Source organism: Protopterus annectens, chromosome 8.part0 (assembly GCF_019279795.1).
Source record: "Protopterus annectens isolate FY-2018-M chromosome 8.part0, PAN1.0, whole genome shotgun sequence".
Classification (NCBI taxonomy): domain Eukaryota; kingdom Metazoa; phylum Chordata; order Ceratodontiformes; family Protopteridae; genus Protopterus; species Protopterus annectens.
Genome location: NC_056741.1, coordinates 171224215 through 171246386, shown reverse-complemented (window position 1 = coordinate 171246386; position 22172 = coordinate 171224215). Strand labels below are relative to the sequence as shown.

The following is a 22172-nucleotide window of genomic DNA, read 5'->3' as shown; positions in this document are numbered from 1 at the left end:
TCTGTCTACTGTTGTCCATGAGCCTGTTGCTATTTGTCCCACTTAGTTGAGATTCATGCTGACATTACGTTCATATTCAAGCAAATCATTTTGCACATCATCACAATATGCACCTACCCCCTATTGTATATACCGCCCTTGATAAATTTCCCTTCCAGTGATAATTTCAGGATGCTTATATCACAACAAATCTTCTCTACTGATATGTCAACTTGTGTGACAGTTACATAATATACAAAAATGTAACTGTTTTGTCTTTTTGGTGTATGTAGATTGACATGCCTTCATCTGCTGTACATTACCATGTCTCACTTGCCTTCTTTCCTTGTGTTCATTCCTACAGTTCATGTATATGGCCCCTTTCAATACACACCTCCCCAGAATAATTATTTAGAATGCAGTCTATGTACCCTTGCTGATCACCACCAAAACATTTATTCTGTATGCCTAAAATAGGTTTGCACACTACTCTGCATTGACTACACTTTCTAGTAATGTGTTAGAACATTATGCATTGCTTTATATTAATCCCTTGTAGTCATTGTGGCTGTCCGAGCAATCATGCAGAACTAGTTTGCCCGCAGGAAAACATGTATGCATGTCTGCAGGTGTTCATGGTGTTTTACATGGTGTCATTGGCCAGCAGCACAGTTGCTGGTCATGAAATTGCACTTTTATTCATGTAAGCTTGATGTGCGGCATGCATACGCAGTTAGCACTGCTGCTTATCTCTCTAACATATCTGCTGCAGTATTCTTGACTGCATGCCTATAGACTCTTTAAATATCTTTTAACAAATCAATGGAAATTAATGTAACAGAACCGATTCTGTTTGTTATAAACTAGCTTGGTGGCACATAACAATTTGGTTTCGGCAGAACTATGCCAGTGTTTAGCTCAGACATAAAAAAAGAAGCAGTAGGGTCACACAGCTGTACAGCAGTTAACATTGCTATTCTAGGGCTTATGATTCTCTTGTTTGGTTCCTGTCTGGGGTGTTTTCTGTAGAATCTGCATGACCTCTGCATATTGATGTGGATTTTTGTCAAGCGCTGAGGCTTCCTTACATATCTTAAAACTATGTGGTTAGGTGAGATGGCAGCCCTCTATTGCCTGGTGGTGAATGTGTGATTATATGTGAGTGTACATACCGGAGTGTGTGTATGCCTATATATGTGTGTGTGTGTGTGTGTGTGTGTGTGTGTGTGTCTGCACATGTTCACCCTGAAATTAACTGGCATCTTGTCCAGTTTTAGTTCTTTGCCTTATGCCTGTCACTTGCTGGGACAGGCTCTTCCTATCCAAATACCTAAATAGTACAAAACATGTATTAAAAATGAATCAATTAATTCAATAAGCAGCACAGCTAAAACTGCAGATCCATTTTATTAATTTTATGTTTTGCAATGATATAAGAACATTATTTATTTATTTTATTTATTAATTGGTTAAGTAAGTGAACAAGTCCTTCCAAGACTCATTTCAGTGACAAGACAGACCATGTCAGTGTGGATAACTACAACTTAAATATAGACAATTTAGTGTACTTAGTCAGCCAGAATGTTTTAGGAGTAGGGAGGAGACTTAAAATACCTGTAGAAAACTCATTCAGACAATGGTACAACATATAAACTATACACAGTCAGTAAGCAGTGGCCAGACATGAACCCTGAGAACTGTATCTGTATCTTCATCAGAAACATTAAGCTTATTTCCTGATACTCACTTTTTATCTGAGTTACTTTCAAGAGTGCACATATTGCTCAGGGCTCTGTAGATGGATGTTTGCACAGTACTATAGAACGTAACTGTGCATGCATGCACAGATTAATGAATTCTGGGAGAAACACTCATAGAGAGAGTCAGTGTCATTTTCAGTAAAGCTTTCTCAATCAAATTTAATGCTCTAAAGGCATCTAAGATAGTTTTACATGTGGCAATGTAAAAGTGAGACACAGCAGTCAAATAGGTACAAGGTACTTACAGCTTTGATAAATAAATTAGAAATGCAAGTTAATTTTCCTGAAGGTAAAATAGGTTATTATCAATATAACAAAAAAAAAAGACAATTTTTGAGTTATATCTATAAAGAAGTTAAATGTCACTCCTATAGAAAAACTGGACACGTTTCATAATAAAGTAGTTACAGTATGGGTAAAAAATAGGAATAAGTGTAATAAAAATACAAATATGTCATGGAAATGAAAAAAATAAATGAAGAGAAAACTAAATCCCCAATGTATTTGATAAGTAATATTAAAAGGAAAGAATTATCCATTTACCTTGATTATAACTGATAAGAGAGTGGACAGGGAATCTACCATTCTTTGAATGGAAACTCCTGAAAGTAAATCAGATAATAAGTCTTGTAGAAATGGCACTTCTGGGAATTCTTTGCCTGTATCAGCTTAACTACAAGGCTGTAGTTATGTGAATTAATTGCTTTTTCACTCTTATCGGTTCATAGACATATACTAGACTAATGACTACTAGGGCCTTTTTAAGCCTAGCCATGCATCCCAAACCCTGACAAGTTCTGGTACCCTAGATAAATGTAAGCAGGGACCTGGGACATGAAATGTTTACAAGCATGGGCCTGGGAGACGAACCACTTAGAGGCTGCTTGAGTCCATTAGAGACACAGGTGCCAAAGTAGGGATGAATTTCCTGTTTCCTATCCAATTGTTCAAGTTACACTTGAATTGGGTTAGGGAGGAACTCTGGTTTTGCACTGCTATGTTCCTTCTAAAAAACATTTTATTACACTTGATAAGCACTTTTGTTCTACAAAACTTAAAACTTCATCAGATAATCAGCACAAAACATCAAGAGTGTAAAGTGGTATACAAGATGCATGTGTGACACGTGTTCCTGTGATGCACACATTAAATATAAAGCTGATTGACAACATTGATGGCATGGGTTACATTCATACAGATGTGAATTGTGGCATATATATGCCATGCAAACCTTTCAAGTTGCCATGATTGCTCATAATTTAAACTACATGTGTAACAATGTCCCTCTTAACACCTCCGAAAGATGTAAATTTTTGAGGAAGGTGTCTTTGATTACTCTTATAGATTACTGACAAATCATGATAGTTGTACAAGTGTATTCTTGCAGAACCATGTATAATAACTCACAATCACATATTTTATGTCACAGATTAATGGTGGTGTTATTCTGATATTGTCCATGATTATGCATGCTTCTGTCTACTGTTGTCCATGAGCCTGTTGCTATTTGTCCCACTTAGTTGAGATTCATGCTGACATTACGTTCATATTCAAGCAAATCATTTTGCACATCATCACAATATGCACCTACCCCCTATTGTATATACCATCCTTGATAAATTTCCCTTCCAGTGATAATTTCAGGATGCTTATATCACAACAAATCTTCTCTACTGATATGTCAACTTGTGTGACAGTTACATAATATACAAAAATGTAACTGTTTTGTCTTTTTGGTGTATGTAGATTGACATGCCTTCATCTGCTGTACATTACCATGTCTCACTTGCCTTCTTTCCTTGTGTTCATTCCTACAGTTCATGTATATGGCCCCTTTCAATACACACTTCCCCAGAATAATTATTTAGAATGCAGTCTATGTACCCTTGCTGATCACCACCAAAACATTTATTCTGTATGCCTAAAATAGGTTTGCACATTACTCTGCATTGACTACACTTTCTAGTAATGTATTAGAACATTATGCATTGCTTTATATTAATCCCTTGTAGTCATTGTGGCTGTCCGAGCAATCATGCAGAACTAGTTTGCCCGCAGGAAAACATGTCTGCATGTCTGCAGGTGTTCATGGTGTTTTACATGGTGTCATTGGCCAGCAGCACAGTTGCTGGTCATGAAATTGCACTTTTATTCATGTAAGCTTGATGTGCGGCATGCATACACAGTTAGCACTGCTGCTTATCGCTCTAACATATCTGCTGCAGTATTCTTGACTGCATGCCTATAGACTCTTTAAATATCTTTTAACAAATCAATGGAAATTAATGTAACAGAACAAATTCTGTTTGTTATAAACTAGCTTGGTGGCACATAACAATTTGGCTTCGGCAGAACTATGCCAGTGTTTAGCTCAGACATAAAAAAAGAAGCAGTAGGGTTACACAGCTGTACAGCAGTTAACATTGCTATTCTAGGGCTTATGATTCTCTTGTTTGGTTCCTGTCTGGGGTGTTTTCTGTAGAATCTGCATGACCTCTCTGCATATTGATGTGGATTTTTGTCAAGCGCTGAGGCTTCCTTACATATCTTAAAACTATGTGGTTAGGTGAGTTGGCAGCCCTCTATTGCCTGGTGGTGAATGTGTGATTATATGTGAGTGTACATGCCTGAGTGTGTGTATGCCTATATGTGTGTGTGTGTGTGTGTGTGTGTGTGTGTGTGTGTCTGCACATGTTCACCCTGAAATGAACTGGCATCTTGTCCAGTTTTAGTTCTTTGCCTTATGCCTGTCACTTGCTGAGACAGGCTCTTTCTATCCAAATACCTAAATAGTACAAAACATGTATTAAAAATGAATCAATAAATTCAATAAGCAACGCAGCTAAAACTGCAAATCCATTTTATTAATTTTATGTTTTGCAATGATATAAGAACATTATTTATTTATTTTATTTATTAATTGGTTAAGTAAGTGAACAAGTCCTTCCAAGACTCATTTCAGTGACAAGGCAGACCATGTCAGTGTGGATAACTACAACTTAAATATAGACAATTTAGTGTACTTAGTCAGCCAGAATGTTTTAGGAGTAGGGAGGAGACTTAAAATACCTGTAGAAAACTCATTCAGACAATGGTACAACATATAAACTATACACAGTCAGTAAGCAGCGGCCAGACATGAACCCTGAGAACTGTATCTGTATCTTCATCAGAAACATTAAGCTTATTTCCCGATACTCACTTTTTATCTGAGTTACTTTCAAGAATGCACATATTGCTCAGGGCTCTGTAGATGGATGTTCACACAGTAGTATAGAACGTAACTGTGCATGCATGCACAGATTAATGAATTCTGGGAGAAACACTCATAGAGAGAGTCAGTGTCATTTTCAATAAAGCTTTCTCAATCAAATTTAATGCTCTAAAGGCATCTAAGATAGTTTTACATGTGGCAATGGAAAAGTGAGACACAGCAGTCAAATAGGTACAAGGTACTTACAGCTTTGATAATTAAATTAGAAATGCAAGTTAATTTTCCTGAAGGTAAAAGAGGTTATTATCAATATAACAAAAAAAAAATACCATTTTTGAGATATATCTATAAAGAAGTTAAATGTCACTCCTATAGAAAAACTGGACAAGTTTCATAATAAAGTAGTTACAGTATGGGTAAAAAATAGGAATAAGTGTAATAAAAATACAAATATGTCATGGAAATGAAAAAATAAATGAAGAGAAAACTAAATCCCCAATGTATTTGATAAGTAATATTAAAAGGAAAGAATTATCCATTACCTTGATTATAACTGATAAGGGAGTGGACAGGGAATCTACCATTCTTTGAATAGAAACTCCTGAAAATAAATCAGATAATCAGTCTTGTAGAAATGGCACTTCTGGGAATTCTTTGCCTGTATCAGCTTAACTACAAGGCTGTAGTTATGTGAATTAATTGCTTTTTCACTCTTATCGGTTCATAGACATATACTAGACTAATGACTACTAGGGCCTTTTTAAGCCTAGCCATGCATCCAAACCCTGACAAGTTCTGGTAGCCTAGATAAATGTAAGCAGGGACCTGGGACATGAAATGTTTACAAGCATGGGCCTGGAAGATGAACCACTTAGAGGCTGCTTGAGTCCATTAGAGACACAGGTGCCAAAGTAGGGATGAATTTCCTGTTTCCTATCCAATTGTTCAAGTTATACTTGAATTGGATTAGGGAGGAACTCTGGTTTTGCACTGCTATGGTCCTTCTAAAAAACATTTTATTACACTTGATAAGCACTTTTGTTCAATCCAAATTAACCATGCAGTTCAAAGCTTTAAACTGATAATTTCACCAACAAGATCAGTAAGATCACATGTACTCCACAAAAACATTGTATATATAACATTCACTGTAAGACAAAAAAATGCACAAACCACCAAGAAAATCATTGCACAGGTAGTATGCAGGCAATAAGAGCCAGTGAGCCCTGGAATAATCCAATGTGTGCTTTAAATCAAGCCAACACATCCAGTTCAGTACAATTCAGTACAAGGATGATTTCTTTATTTAGACAAACAAGAAGGTATAAGCACTTTCATTCCAAAAATTAATCAGGAACTTATTCAGATACAAGGGAATTAAGGAAGTAAACTGTTTAAATAGGAAATCTTACATGACATCACTTCCTGAATTAGTGAAAACCACTTCCAAGTCTGATACAGTCTTCTGAAACAGAAGTCTGAAACATTACACATAAATGTGTCAGCACAAAACAGTACAAATATCAAAATATAAAAGTATAATTATAATAATAATAGTATAAAAATATAAAGATATAAAATATATTAGGAATCTAAGGGATGTTAGTGAAGTGAATGCACTTTGTAGACATATGAATGAGTACAACAATCACCAGTTCAAATCTGTAGTACTTGAAGTCTATAAAAGACATAATAGGGGGCAGTCTGGCCATATTTACTTGAAAAAGCTGAGTTGTTATGGCAGTTACGACTTGATGCCACCCACTGGCCAGGCTTAAATGACAGCCTTTCCATAAGCAGTCTGCTTAAATTGAGGGCTCTTGATAGGTGAAAGATTCCCTTTAGATATGGATATGGTACAAAAATGTTTTTTTTATAAATGTCCCCCATACCTATTGTATGTATATGTACATGAAATTTATGTATTTGTTCCTAACAGATTTTTAACTGTATGCATATTTTATTTATATATTTTTATATACATTTATTTTTTAAGCGTCTTAAAAGCATTTTTATATATAGACATATTTACATATTTATTTTTTGTGTTTATAATATATAGTTTAGGGTGCTGACATTTGCACTATCAGTTTTTATATGTATTTTGATATTTTGATATTTATACTGTTTTGTGCTGACACATTTATGTGTAGTGTTTCAGACTTCTGTTTCAGAAGACTGTTTCAGACTTGGGAGTGGTTTCAGATAATCAGCACAAAACATGGACATACATTTTATATGAGGGGCAAATTTAATGATGACAGCACTGGTCTGGTTTACATAGCATTGTGTCAGAAATGCTCATGTTTCTATATCGGTAATACGGAGTGAAAATTATGACAGTGCATTTATGAACATCAATATGATATAGAAAACAGAAAAAAATCAAAACGCCTTATTGAAACACCAACAAGAGAATAGTGGGCATACTTTCAAATTCATGATTATTGAAAAGTTATACAAATTTGAATGCAGGATTATTCAGACAAACAAGAAGGTATAAGCACTTTCATTCCAAAAATTAAAGCAGGAACTTATTCAGATACAAGGGAATTAAGGAAGTAAACTGTTTAAATAGGAAATCTTACATGACAGCACTTCCTGAATTAGTGAAAACCACTCCCAAGTCTGAAACAGTCTTCTGAAACAGAAGTCTGAAACACTACACATAAATGTGTCAGCACAAAACAGTATAAATATCAAAATATAAAAGTATAATTATAATAATAATAGCATAAAAATCTAAAAATATTAAACATATTAGGAATCTAAGGGATGTTAGTGAAGTGAATGCACTTGCTAGACATATTAGTGAGTACAACTATCACCAGTTCAAATCTGTAGTACTTGAAGTCCAAAAAAGACATAATAGGGGGCAGCCTGGCCATATTTACTTGAAAAAGCTGAGATGTTTTGGCAGTTACAACTTGATGCCACTCACTGCCCAGGCTTAAATGACAGCCTTTCCATAAGCAGTCTGCTTAAATTGAGGGCTCTTGATAGGTGAAATATTCCCTTTAGATATGGATATGGAACAAAAATTTTTTTATAAATGTCCCTCATACCTATTGTATGTATATGTACATGAAATTTATTTATTTGTTCCTAACAGATTTTTAACTGTATGCATATTTTATTTATATGTTTTTATATACATTTATTTTTTTAAGCATCTTAAAAGCATTTTATATATAGACATATTTACATATTTATTTTTGTGTTTATAATATATAGTTTAGAGTGTTGACATTTGCACAATCAGTTTTCATATGTAATTTTATATTTTGATATTTTGATATTTATACTGTTTTGTGCTGAAACATTTATGTGTAGTGCTTCAGACTTCTGTTTCAGGAGACTGTTCAGCACAAAACATGGACATACATTTTATATGAGGGACAAATTTTATGATGACAGCACTAGTCTAGTTTACATAGCATTGTGTCAGAAATGCTTATGTTTCTGTATCGGTAATACGGAGTGAAAAGTATGACACTTTTTGGGTTAGGAAATTAACTTTTTCCCACTAAAGTGCGATCTTGGAGTTGGTATATTTAATTCACGGGGGTGTGGGGGGCAGAGACCCCCACATGGGGAGTGCAGGGGGGCAAGCATAAACATAGTAAAAAGTGTGTTTGCTAGATTGGTGTTGTTATAGGTGGAGGAGATGTTATTTTCATGTGATTTGTAGTGTTCGATGTGATGCAACAGTTTGATGTTATGAGATTCGATGTTATGGGTTTTAGATGTTTTGGGTTTTAGATGTTGTGGTCCTGATGTTTTGAATTTAGATGTTATGAGTTTTAGATGTTTTGAAGTGTAACCCAACAATCTACCATTGGTGGTTTTAAGAGAAGAATGAATGAATAGTATTAGTGTAATAGTATACTTGGATGTTTGTTTGATTTTTCCAAAGACAAAAAGTGACCATCTCAGCAATTTACATGAAGTGCTGCAAAGATGGCATGATTATGAAAAGATAGCTAAAACTCAAAATGGGAGTTTGGCAAATCACAGACTAAATGGTGCATGGAGGAAAAGAATACACCTTTAAAAGAGAAGGTGAAAGCCATTCATGATGACCACTCAACAAAAATTATTTTTCTTTGGTTTAGTTAACTACTACAGGAATTTTGTGGCTAACCAGAGTGCAGTATTACCACCACTATGTAGCTTGGTAAAAGAATAAGTGTCTTGGCAATGGGAAGGTTCAGAGGAAAATGGTTTTACGAAATGTAAAGAAATTCTGACTTGTGATAAAAAAGTGTTGTTTATACTCTACTCAAGAGGGTGTTGCTTGTGATACATCATTTTATTGGAAAGGTACACAGATTCAGATTCAGTATGTCATATAATCCAGGTTGAGAAGCCAGCTGGATTTGCATAAAGATCTCACTCTCTCTTTCTGTCTGTCTGTTTGCCTCTCTCTCTCTCTCTCTCCTGCTGAGAATTATTCCCAAATGTAAAAAGAGGTTCTTAGTCAAATGTATAGATTAGAAAAGGTTCCATCATGACCTTTTTGTACTGAATATAATGGTTCTGAATGAATCTATTATATACCATTTTGCCATTCATTCACTGGGTACAATTATCATAAAGATCTGTGGTCTTCTTTTATCAAAACATCATAGTATAATTGTATGTATTTTGCGATAATGTACAGAAAAGAAAAAATGTGTAATGTTTAATAATATCTGCTGCTTAGTGTTTGTCATCTCGGGAAAAACAGAATAATATTAAAATATTACCTTTCTCAAAGATCATGCCACCTTGAAGCTGGTGTATATATCAGTATGAGAGAGTGCGTGTGTGTGGATGGGGAGGAGCATTCAACATGGGGGAGAAGTAGCCTGGCCTCTACAAAAAAAAAATCTTATGAGTAGTTAATTTAATATTCTGTTTTCATTACTTTGAGTGTTATTATTTACAATATATTTTTGTAGAATTAATCATGATCTTTAAACTGGGACATAATAAAACAGGAAGTGATATAATTAAGCAGACAACCATACAACAGTATTGCTATTGTTTAGTATAGCAATAACTGATGATGTGGGTGTGGTATATTGAATATTTACCCATGGTTGGTGGGGTTTAATGATGGGACTGAAGTCCAAGTCATTAAACAAAGCCAACCATGGGTACATCTTCAATATACCACACCCACGAGTCAGTTATTGCTATTATCCACTGACATTATTTAAGAAAAAAATGACTTACTTTTCTTAAATAATGCCTTTCTATAATTGCGCCATGGTGTTCTTCCATGTTGCCTATCAATTCCGCTGCTTTGTTGATGTACTGTGCATGCATATGGGATTTCATTCCCATGTTTATGCAGTAATGCAGTGCTTTGAAAATCAAGTAATGGAGATAGGAAGATCTCTGTTGCTTATTTTTTTCTTGGAAAAGAAAAGAAAGCTGTAACCTCTGAACAGTTTAGAGGGAAGAGAGACAGGGAAAATACAAGGAAAATCAGGTATGTTTCATTAGTTTTGCAGAACATATCTGATTTTTCTTGTATTTTCTCTGCTCTCATAAGCAACTCCACCTCTTATTTTTGAGAAAGACTTTGCAGTGTAAACCTTGACTCTAGATGATTAGCACTGTTGTAGTGACACCCTGACCCCATGTGCAAAACCATGAGCAAAAATGGGAAAAGGGGTCGAGGATGGATGGATCTGCATTGTCTGAAGGAAAGAAAGTCTGAAACTGAAATGTACATCATTATTTAGAGACTTCGTTCTCAGTGATTTGTCAGAAAACCAGAAATTTTATGAGGAACTAAATAATGACATGCATTTCAGTTTTAGACTTTTTTCCTTCAGACTAATGCATGTCTACACATACCTTCTTTTTTTGGCTTTTCCCGGTTAGGGGTCACCACAGCAGATCACCTGTCCACTCATGATTGGCAGTGGAGTTTTATGGTGTTGAGTTGCCAGCCCGGTGCCCAACCTTCCACAGAAGGCACATACACACTCATGCCTAGGGCCAATTTGTAGTGTCCAGTCCACCTACAGCATGTCTTTGAGGTATGGGAGGAAACCAGAGCACCCAAAGGAAACCCACGTGACCATAGGGAGGACATGTAGACTCTGCACAGAAGGCATCCCAGCCAAGGATCAAACTGGAGAACCTCTTGCTGTGAGACGGCAATGCTAACCGCTGCACCACCATGGCTGTCTTACATGCCAGTAGATAAAAAAGTCTAAAGCTTTGTCATAAATTATTCAAGAAAGCAAATGCAAGCAATTCACATGAATTAAAAAAGAGAAACAAGACTATACACTTAGTTACTGTTTTGCAAAACCATAGTTTCCTCCCTCATCAGTCAACTTCTTTCAGGAAATCAGAGTCCAAAGACATTAATATTGATGCCTGAGCTAGCTCTCTCTTGACCACAGTCATATCAACAAAGGCAATGGTGATTGCTAGAACAATGTAAACAGTGTTGTCATATATTTTATTTACAGTTTTAGACACTAATTTCATGATAGAATTTGATTTTTTTTGTTGAATTTATTAAAGGAAAGGGATTACAGAAGTGATTTTGTTTTTACAAAAGAGAGCCAAAGATGTGTTTTCACAATGTGACAACAAATTTTCCCCCAATTCCAGGGCATTCCATAGCAGTATTAACAGCTAATAACACTTTTAGGCATAATGGCAATAGATCCAATTAATTTGTTTTTCACTATGCTAATGACAGTGATTCTATCAAGAACATAACATTTAATACCTGGAGGATTTTCAGGGGTAACGATGATTTACTAGCAGTTGTGGGTGGTGCACCACAGTTTGTACAAACGATAACCAGTAACTTGGAATAACTTACAAAGTGATGGTTCTAATTCTTTTCTCATTTAAATTCTTCTCCAAAAGTGTCAGGCACACTGTATCTGTGTGGTTTCTGCAGGTTTTGCAGATTTATTGATAGTGGTATGTAAGTATCAGTGAAGAGATGTAACAAGCTGATATTTGCCAAATATAGTTCTTAGTGCACATTTTTGGAGTGGTTTACCTTGACACCTGTCAATCCTGCAATGCCTTTTATGTAGACAAAACTATTACATCTTTGAACCACATACAGCTAAAACTTTAAATGATATTAAAATTTGCTAAACTGAAAATGCATTATAAAGACATTTTATTGTTTGGATGAACTATAGTAAATTTGCATTTTTTGTAATAGAAAGTGTTTTATTGTCTTTGAGTGGTGCTGATATTAACAATTTATTGGAATGTAAAGAAACCAAACTGCAGCTGCACTTGAATGCTGCATCATTCCTAGGTGTAAATGATTTTATCAAATAGGTTTTTAAAATATCAGTTTTTATTGGTTTTCATTTTATCACCCGACATATTGTGCTTTAAATACTGCTTTGGACTTTTTGTCAATAGTTCTGAAGAAGCCATTGATTATCTGTGATGAAAGCACTTAACTTTGTTAAACTTGAGTTTCCCCTGAGTGCCTCTGATTGATGTTTATTTTGAGTTTTCAGCATTTCATTCTATTTAGTTATGTGAAAATATTCTATGTGAATGAGATTTTGTTTGGATTTCTTTAGTTTTCCCAACATTGACCGACTAAACCTTTATCCATGATCTCACAATCTGAAATATCCATAAAAGGGTTTACAGCAAGTTTCTAAGGCTTAACTCTAAAAACTGCTAAATTATAATCTAATTTGTAGTTTGTGTTACTTCAATTTATGGTAAAATAGCACAGCAGCCAAATCAGAAACAAGGAAATGTCTCTCATTGGTTTAGAATCAAGGCTTAAGGAGGATGGAAATCAATCAGATTTGCAGTTGAACCAAAATAGCTAACTGACAAACAAAGCAGAAAACTTAGAAACTAGAACAAGAAGAAATAACATTAACATTTGTACTACCTGAAGATATAGCTAACTTCTTGAATGCACAGTTATAAAAACTGTAAAATTACAAAGAAAGTTTGTGTCACAGATTTTGGTGAGTATACAGAGCTCTCTAGGCAATGCCATATATTTATTCATTTATTAGCTGAGGTAAAATGCTGGGCACAATGTTCCATGTTCAGGTTCCATAAAAAAATGTCAGTGTCACAAATGGCAATGATACAGAATACAGAAATGTAACAATAAGAAATGCATAATATATGCATAGAAGTGTATAGATTATTAACATAGTAAACCTGAAGAGCCAGATAAAGAGAGAGGAAGACAAGAGAAGGGGGTGGGGGCAGTCACATGCAGGAACATGGCAGAATGGGGCTGATATACAGTATGTACAATATGTAGATGTAAAGAGACTGATTAAAGTTAAGTGCATGTAATGCAGTGATAATATCGTGAAAATGGCAAGAACATGGGAGAGGGGGTTTTTAGAACTCAGGTGATTTATGTCTACATTGTAAAATTTACAATATGCATTTTTGAGTAAGAATTGCTTACAGGTTTGTCTAAAAGTTTGTAGGAAGTTTTCTTTTAGGTAGGTGGGACATGATTCCTATATTTGAGGACCAAGGAGTGCGGTCTGTGCAGTGGAGTTTGATTCTGGAGGTCTGTTGGGTGATAACGTTTGGGAGGAGAGATATAAGGATGTACCTCAAGTTCAGGAGAGGTAGGCAAAGCAGGGGAGGACTCAAGGTTAATTAGTCTGAAGGGAAGAGAGTCTGTAAGCTGCTCTGTCCTGTGTGTTATTGGAAGTCAAAGAGCTTAGTGTGCAGTGGTGTTCTGACTTAGTTTGTTCTGAGAACCTGCAGATGTTGTGGGCTGTGGTCTGCAGTATAGTGGGATTAGCTTTGTAGGCTGAGACTATAATGAGGAACCCATATTCCATTTGTGAAAAAAGTGCCACTTTGTCAATCATATCTCTCAACTGTTCTGAATTTGTCAGAAAACTCACATTTTTTATCAACAAATAACTGGGTGCTACAAATGTCTGAGTGGCCCCTTTAAATTACAATTTCCAAAGCTCAGTTTTCTTTCATCAACAAATGTCACCAGCATGATGATATTACTGGAGTCCAAATCATGGCTGTATATGAGTGGGGAAATTAGTCCACACTGCAGCCTATTTTGCAGTATCATTTAAGGCCACAAGTACTTAAATACTGACAGATGAATTTGTTTTATATACACTTTTGTTGCCTAAGAAACCAGTAAATACACCCTGAATCAAGCAAGAAAGCTACTCAGTTCATTCATATATTAATCCTGTTGGTTGCAGCCTGTTTGTTGAGATTTCTGCAAAGGAAGTAATAATGGCCAGGAAACTATCATGACCAAATACTTCTCTTTGTGCAGATGAACTGGGGAAAAGTAGCAGTCATCTAAAACACCGGCTGAGATGGGAGGTACTCAGAAAAGCCAGTGCATCAAAATCTGAGTGCATTCATTTTAATACCATGACCCAAAGCAGCATTACAGTAGTAAGGCATGCCTCTCCAGTTTTGCATTGTATTTTAGTCTGTTTCAAAAAGTGTAGGACCAGTATACATAATTCTGTTATACAGGTTCCATTTTAGATCCACCAGCTGCAATGATAGGATATAATGGAGATTCTAAAATAAACTTGTGAACCTTTGAAATGCCAAATATATTAAGTATAACTGTTTTATATACCTTTAGGTATTCAAACAATGTTTTATCAAATCCATCACCATATTTATGGAATCTCTAGGGGAGACAATTTCAGTGCATTGAGTAAGCATTCTTTTGAATGTCAAGAGTTTTTTAAAAAAAATTATATTTTTTGTGTTAGAAAAGGTCACCCCTTTTGATAGGGAGGGAACTGAGAAGCAGAACTGGAACTCAAAGGATTATACTGGCAATTACTATTAAATGCAACAGATGAGGCAGGAATTGATGACAAAATCTTTGTAAACAGTTTATTATTGTTGAAAAGGATTAATATATAAGTGTAATGCATTTTTTTTTCTTTTTATTGATGTTGTTTATATGAATTTATAATGACTGAACTTGAGACATACATACTGGAATGCTTTTTTAAAAAATGTTGAGTTGTGCAGTAGAATTACATGCAATTTGCTACTTGACCACTAGATGATAATATTTGATAAATTATATAAACCACTTTGTTTGACTAGAGTTTTATCAGATGAAGTTCTGTAGTTAATGAGGAATCCTTTGCCTCTTTCAGGTGACCACTTTTCGTTTTTTAATTGTTTGTGTGGTGTGGTACAAGTGGTTTCTGCCGTTAGTTGGTATTTGTCTTAAGTATGTCAACTGTAGTCATATTCAAAAAATAAAAATAAAATCACTGTGAGTCTAGTGAAAAATATGCCAAAATGTGCCGCAGTCTTTTCTTACTGACTGTCTTGCATAAATTAAAATGAATAAATAAATATATAAATGAAATATTAGAATCACATTTTCTTATAGCTGAAATTCTTGCTGAACCAAAATTCTATCTGGCAGATATATAATTAGAAAAAAACAGCAATTCTAAAGGCTTGAAACTTAACTAATGAGGGTCAAATAACAGACTATGACTATGGCATAAGATATGGAGCGTTCCTCTCCTTTTTTCATTTTTATTCGCCATATTAAGTTATTTAAGTTTGAACACAGTCATATGCATATAAAGAGTTGGTCATCTTAATTTTATCTGCAATCCCTTACATTTATATACATAATGTAATGGCCTTATCACACTGACCTACATTTTATATGCTTATTTCATTGTTCGTTTAACTGATGTATACAGACTTGTCTGACCAACTGGACAGTTTACATTTTCAGGATATTCCACATCTGTTTTTACATATATACACTACTGAAGGCATCAGCATGGAGTGCTCCCAGAAAAGCCTGCAGCTATGATTTACACTGCTGAGTAATTTAGAGAATAGCTCATGTGTATACATTACTATAGTCAGTTGAGAAATATAACACTTCAAAAAGATTGCTATCACCCATTTACATCAATGGAAAAAGTCAAGGTGCAGGTAGGTTAAACTTAATTCAGTAGGGACACAAGTCTGGAGGGTGTGTGTGTGTGTGTGTGTGTGTGTGTGTGTGTGTGTGTGTGTGTGTGTGTGTGTGTGTGTGTGTGTGTGTGTGCATATGTGTGTGTGATAACACTCTGTGTGAGAATGTGGGTGAATGGATGAGTGTGTGCATGAGTCCGAGTGAGTGAGGGAGTTTATGGTGAGTGGACAACTGTGTGTGTGTGCGTGCGTGTGTGTGTGTGTGTGTGTGTGTGTGTGTGTGTGTGTGTGTGTGTGTGTATGTGTGTGTGAATGTGTGCGTGTGATAACACTCTGTGTGAGACTGTGGGTGAACGGATGAGTGTGTGCATGAGTCTGATCGAGTCAGAGGGTTTATGGTGAGTGGACAACTGTGTGTGTGTGTGTGTGTGTGTGTGTGTGTGTGTGTGTGTGTGTGTACTTTCCTACAATTCTATGTTATAAACCTAAATACAATCCAAAAATATTAAAACACATATATTATTAAACTAAAACGCATATGAGCCTGCATATCTAAATTAGCACATTACATAAAAACATAAGAATATGTTCTATGTAAAAACTGTGACAAAAAATGTATTTAAACAACTCTGAACATAGATTAACTTTATTTACGAGATTTCAAAACTGGTTTGAGAGAAGAAAGTAGATATTTTAGTTTCATTTTGAACATGTTTATATACATTTTATGTTTAGATATACAAAGAGTTAACAATGTGCTTACGTCATTATTGCTTAGGGGTTATAAAGGGTGTGTTAGTTACTGTGTGTCTTTGGTCTGATGAAGCTGTTGTGAAAGCGCTTACCTGTGCACACTATTAAATTGGTTTTAACGGAAGGAGTATCACTTGTTATTGATTTTTCACTATTGATGCATGGTTTCCTCCACCAAAGGATTTTTACCTGCTTTCTATATATTATAAAATAGATGAAGTTCCAACTGAGTGCATCCTGAACAGGTATGCACAAGCCAATATTTCTATATTGTTAACTGATTATACTGATTATCGTAATTTATAGTTGAAAGCCATTAGTGTAGGTAATGAAAATGCCTTTGATACCTTACATTACCAATATCTATTTAAAGACCTGCAATGTTTTGGTTTTCCAGAGATTTAAATGAAATCAAATCATCATAATACAACTGCCAGTTTTACATCAAAATTGGTGCTTTCTTGACTCAAGCTATAAAACTGACAAACTGGAGCAAACCTGATTGACCCCACTGTCTTATTTTATCTGCGTTATACTTGGAATCAAACTCCTAGCAGATATAATGAGAAAAAAAAACAGCAATTCTAAAGGCCTTAACGTATATAACTAATGAGAACCGGTGATTTCATTATTTGCTAAAGATTTGGCACTGACAGTAACTAACCTCTAAGATTTCTTAATGCACTTTTAGTTAACTCTGGAAGATTTTCAAGATATTTCTAATTGAAAATGCAATGCTAACAAAATCAGTTCTCTTTAGTAAATATAAAAGATGGAATGAAATTATAAATGCAATTGGAACTACAATCCGCTAAAAATAATAGAAGTTATATAATCTCATATAATAAATATATTAAATTATTGTGTTGACATCATCAAAAATGTTAAAGGAATGTTCAACTAGGCCGAACTTTTTTTTTTTCACTTCTGAAGGCAGACTGGATCTGCCTTTGACAAGGCGTAACAAACCTGCCTTACGCAGCGCATCTTAGAGCCCCTTTCCCTCTACTCAGTCTCGTATAGATTGCTGAGGGATGATCTATGATTGGCTTGCAAGGCATCCGCAAACCTCGCACTTATGGATCTCCTGCCTATTCATAAGTCAAACAGTACCAGAAATACAAGGTCTAGGGAACTTTATTTTGTCTGCTACTTAGCACCCATGCTCTTTATGGACAGAGATAGCTTATAAGTGCCTGGCCCTCAATGTCCTATTTTTATACGGGTCTATATTAAATTAGCGAACGCTTAGAAAAACAAATGCTAATTCATCAACCCCTTTTAAGCGAAAGCTGGTCCACCAAAAAAAAAAAAAAAATTAAAACATTATTTAGCCCCCCACAACCCCCTATGTGGGGGGCTGTGCCCCCCACACCCCTACTTAAATATACCAACTCCGAGACTGCACCACAGTGGAGGAAATGGCGAACTCCCAAAACCAGCCCAGCAATTTTTTTTCCCTGTGAAAAAAATCACTGTTCCGGGTGTTATAGATTGTAAGCTTTTGCTTAATAGGGGTAGATGAATTAGCGTTTGCTTTTCTAAGCATTCGCTAATTCAATATAGACCCTTTTATACAGCATGTTATTACTCTTTTGGGAAAACTGGGCTAGGCTTACAAAGGCTCACTGGGTCCTTAGCCTATGAATGCATGAATCTGTGATAAAGATGATTCTAGTGCTATTTTTTTTTTACATATGATATGGACTACCTTCTCCTGACAAAATACATATCATATTAGAGAAACAACTACAACTTTAATAACTTTCCTCTATAGACTGTATAAACCAGGGATTTTAAAATCACATCAGGTATTGGGATAACAGCGGTATTGGGCTCCCTGATACTGATACATAAGCTGTTGACCTCCCCCTTTAAAGTGTTTGTGTACTGGATAGACACTTCTTATACAGGAAAAGAGGAATATATAGATATAGAGTTATATGAAGAGAATGAGCTTAAGTCTCTAGACAACAATTAAACATTACTAATAGTAACATTATGTTAGTGCTAGGCAATTATTTTTAATATACTATAAAATGTGCAACAAACTCTGTATATAAAAATAACACCTTTAAAATGTTTAAAATGTTTAATAATGTCTGAACTTAAAAGGCTTTTCTCATACTTCTATTTATTTGCACTATGCAGTTATTGAAAAGCTAATTTCCACAACATGTTAATTTGTAATGACAAATAGTTTACCTTTTGTTTTAACTGCCTTGGTCATATAACTATTTTGCTTCTATAAATTTTAGTAACTAAATTTGTCATTAGCAATGGAGATTGGCTATAGATTCAACATATTAGAAAATGTAAGATGCAAAGTATTTCTGGTATAGAACTAAAAAACTTCCTCAAAAGTTTAGATTATGTAGCTTTAAATGAGATGAGCAAATTAGTTTCTAGATTTCAGTTACCTAATGCCCATAAACTTGTATAAATTACAGGCCTATAGTTCATGTCTTTTTTTCTCAGTTTTAACTATCTTAACTGACAGAAATATTTAATATTAATATTTTAGCAAACATGATTCATTTTTCTTAGAAAAGTTTTACTTGGAAATGTATTAATTACCTTTTAATTTTATACCTCTTATAAAGTTAGAAGAAGTTTTAATAAAGACAATAGCTATTGCTGGAGATGCAATACAGATGTTAAAACAGGCTGGCAATATACATTTCAAGACCATATTTTGTTAAATGAAGTTCGGGCAAATTTTCAAATTTTTCTTTAGTACTTATGTGTAGATAAATTTATTTTATTCAATGCTCCTGTTCATTCTTTTGTTAATTTGTAACAAAAACACTTTTTCATGTTTGCTAGCAAGAAACTGGAAAGAAATCCATCTTTTTAATATTCCAAATTTAAAATCCAAGCACTCTGAAGAAGTTCCATTTTTATTTGGAGGGATGAAAGCACTTGTGTTTTTTTATGTAATAAATATTGGTTAAATTTATACTTGCATAATGTGTTATGTCTGTTATCTCCTAAGACATACATTGTTTTCTAGAATCAAAAGTGCTACAGCCAATGGACACACAGTGTCATGGGTAGTGCATGATAAAAGAATATCAAAGAAGTTGAAAAGTAAATTATACAAATCAGTGGTGTGGCCAGTACTATAGTAGCCTGGGCAGTAAAGGCAGAGCAGCTGAAGAAGCTGGAGGTGATGGAAATCCCATTATTACTGAAACATTTATGGTAATGATAAAGCAGCATTTTTTTTTTACTAGGTGAAGGTGCAGCCTTGGAAACTGCTTTTACAGTTTCTTTATTATTACAAATATCCAGTAATCAGCCTATTTAAACTAATGTCTCATGCAAACTGGAATTTTAGTAAATCTCTGAATTATACTATGGAGTAGTTCTTAACATGAATTAGTTGATCTGATGTATTACCTATTCTCCTGTTTCATAGAAAAATCTATATGCAATTGTCAGAATGCTTATCCATGGCTAGTAATTTCCTCTCTTCTGTGATGTCTTAGTTTTACATGATACTTTCTGTAGACTACTTTACCTTTTTGAAAATTAAATACAGATTAATAAGATGAATTTCTTGCTGTATACATACCTACCTGAAATAACTTGGCATTATTAATAAGAAAAAAATAATTCCAAACGTTCCTCCAACTATATAACACACAAAGAGAACTGAGCAAAGTTGAACACTGTACAATTAGTCCTTCTCCTTTAAAATAAGCGTCTCACAATCATATTATAATTGTATTATTTTTGATTTAATAAGGAGTGTTTCTTCTAATATTCTCACCCGTGTCACTTATTTTAAAGGAGAGGGATATTGTACAGTGTTCAGCATTGCTCATTACTAATAAGAAGTCAATCATTCATAAACACAAAGTAGCATATGATATGATTTTCTGAGTATGAGGCATTATTGACAATTGTTCCCTTCAGGTCTGTACATCATCTTACAAGGTAAAGAGTGAAAGTTGTCAGTTTTGTAGTTCACAGGATGCTGCTAGGCATGAGGTGCATGAGACCACTGAGGACCCTAGTCAATCTCCCATCTACATCAGAACACTGTCTGGTTAAGTTCTGCTTTGGGAAAATGTAGGCTTAGCAAATGAAATCTTGGATAGGAAGCAGCTCATTGGCTTAAACCTCTGCAGTAACTACCAGACTAAGGAGATCATATGACTTTCTCTTGGTTTCATTGGAAGTTACTAGGCATGAAGTCTTGGCAACCAATGGGGAGCCCTGCCCTAATTCCCAGCTATCCCAGTGCACTCTCTAGTTGAGTAACTTGTCACATAGTAGGCAGGCATAGGCAGAAGGGATCAAATTCTGGACTAAAACAAACAGCTGCTAACAGCTCATGGCCTTAATCCTCTGGGCTCACACACAAAAGCTTCTTTCTCAAAACTCAAGACTGAACAAGGAACTTCTAGATTTTCAGTGTAATGTTCTCCCACTTGACCTATTTATCACATTCATAAAAGGGATTCCCTTAAAGTGGTGCATGAGCATATGACCCCTAGATTAAGAATCTCATGTGGTACCAAATGAGTTAGTCAGGTTAAATTTTTATTTTATTTTATTCACTTGTTAACCAGGTAAGCCCACTAAGCAAAGGTGTCCATTTTCAGGGGTGACATAAGACCACTATCTGTTTAAGTCACTTGCTCAGGATTGCACATTAGGCAAATGGAAGCAGTAGGAATCAATCCCTCTGCCCTGCACTACAGAAATAATCTCATTAGTACAGAACCTTAGTTCTTTGAGCTGACAGTTAGTTGCTAGACTACAATGCAGAGTGAGCAATATGATTTTTCAACTATTCTTTCCCAGCAGAGATGAATCCCTTTTGGATATGCCGCTTTCTTGGCAAAGAAATTTTAGGGGAGGGTTTACATGTTCTTTCATATTTAGTAGCACCATTAGTCAGGAAAACAATCATCATAAAGCTTTAAAAGATGCATCACCTTATGTACACCAAACAGCAATACTGGTAAAATATATATAAAGATGACAGCAAATGATTAACTTTTCTACCTTAAATTTTGCAGGATGTCAGACAATTGTAAATGTGGCAAATTTCTCAAAACACACACTCTGAAAGGGCTATCAAGCAATACACTCTATCGCATATATTATGAGCAGCACGCATAGCACAGTTCTTTCTTTGTGATTCATATTAACCTCCTTGCTGTAGTTTGTCACCTTCAGAATCTACTGTACATGTTTTAAACGGCATGCATACCATATGGCAACCCTGACCAGCTCTCTGAATTGTTTGTAACATTTGTGTTTTTCAGGTTATCTACCGAACCTCATGGTGCTTGAATGTTTTGCACTATGTAACTCTAAAACATAGTTTGCCCAAAGGGTGCCTGCCAAAACTCCAAGCACTGGAACTGTGATCTTCAGAAGGGAGGAACAGAGGGCAGAAGTAAGGAAGCCAGAGTGTAATAACATAGTGGATGGAATGTGTGTGTGGGGGGATATAAAATGTCTGAGGAGATAGTATCTCAGAATATGGTACTTACATAAAAGAGCAGTGA

At 35.1% G+C, this 22172-nt stretch overlaps 1 protein-coding gene across 1 annotated transcript in view; it reads right to left on the bottom strand.

Moving 5' to 3' along the window:
• LOC122808690 (alpha-2-macroglobulin-like) overlaps window positions 1–22172 on the bottom strand; it is a 1814690-nt gene that overhangs the window by 388592 nt on the left and 1403926 nt on the right. The gene's annotated exons all lie outside the window — the stretch shown is intronic.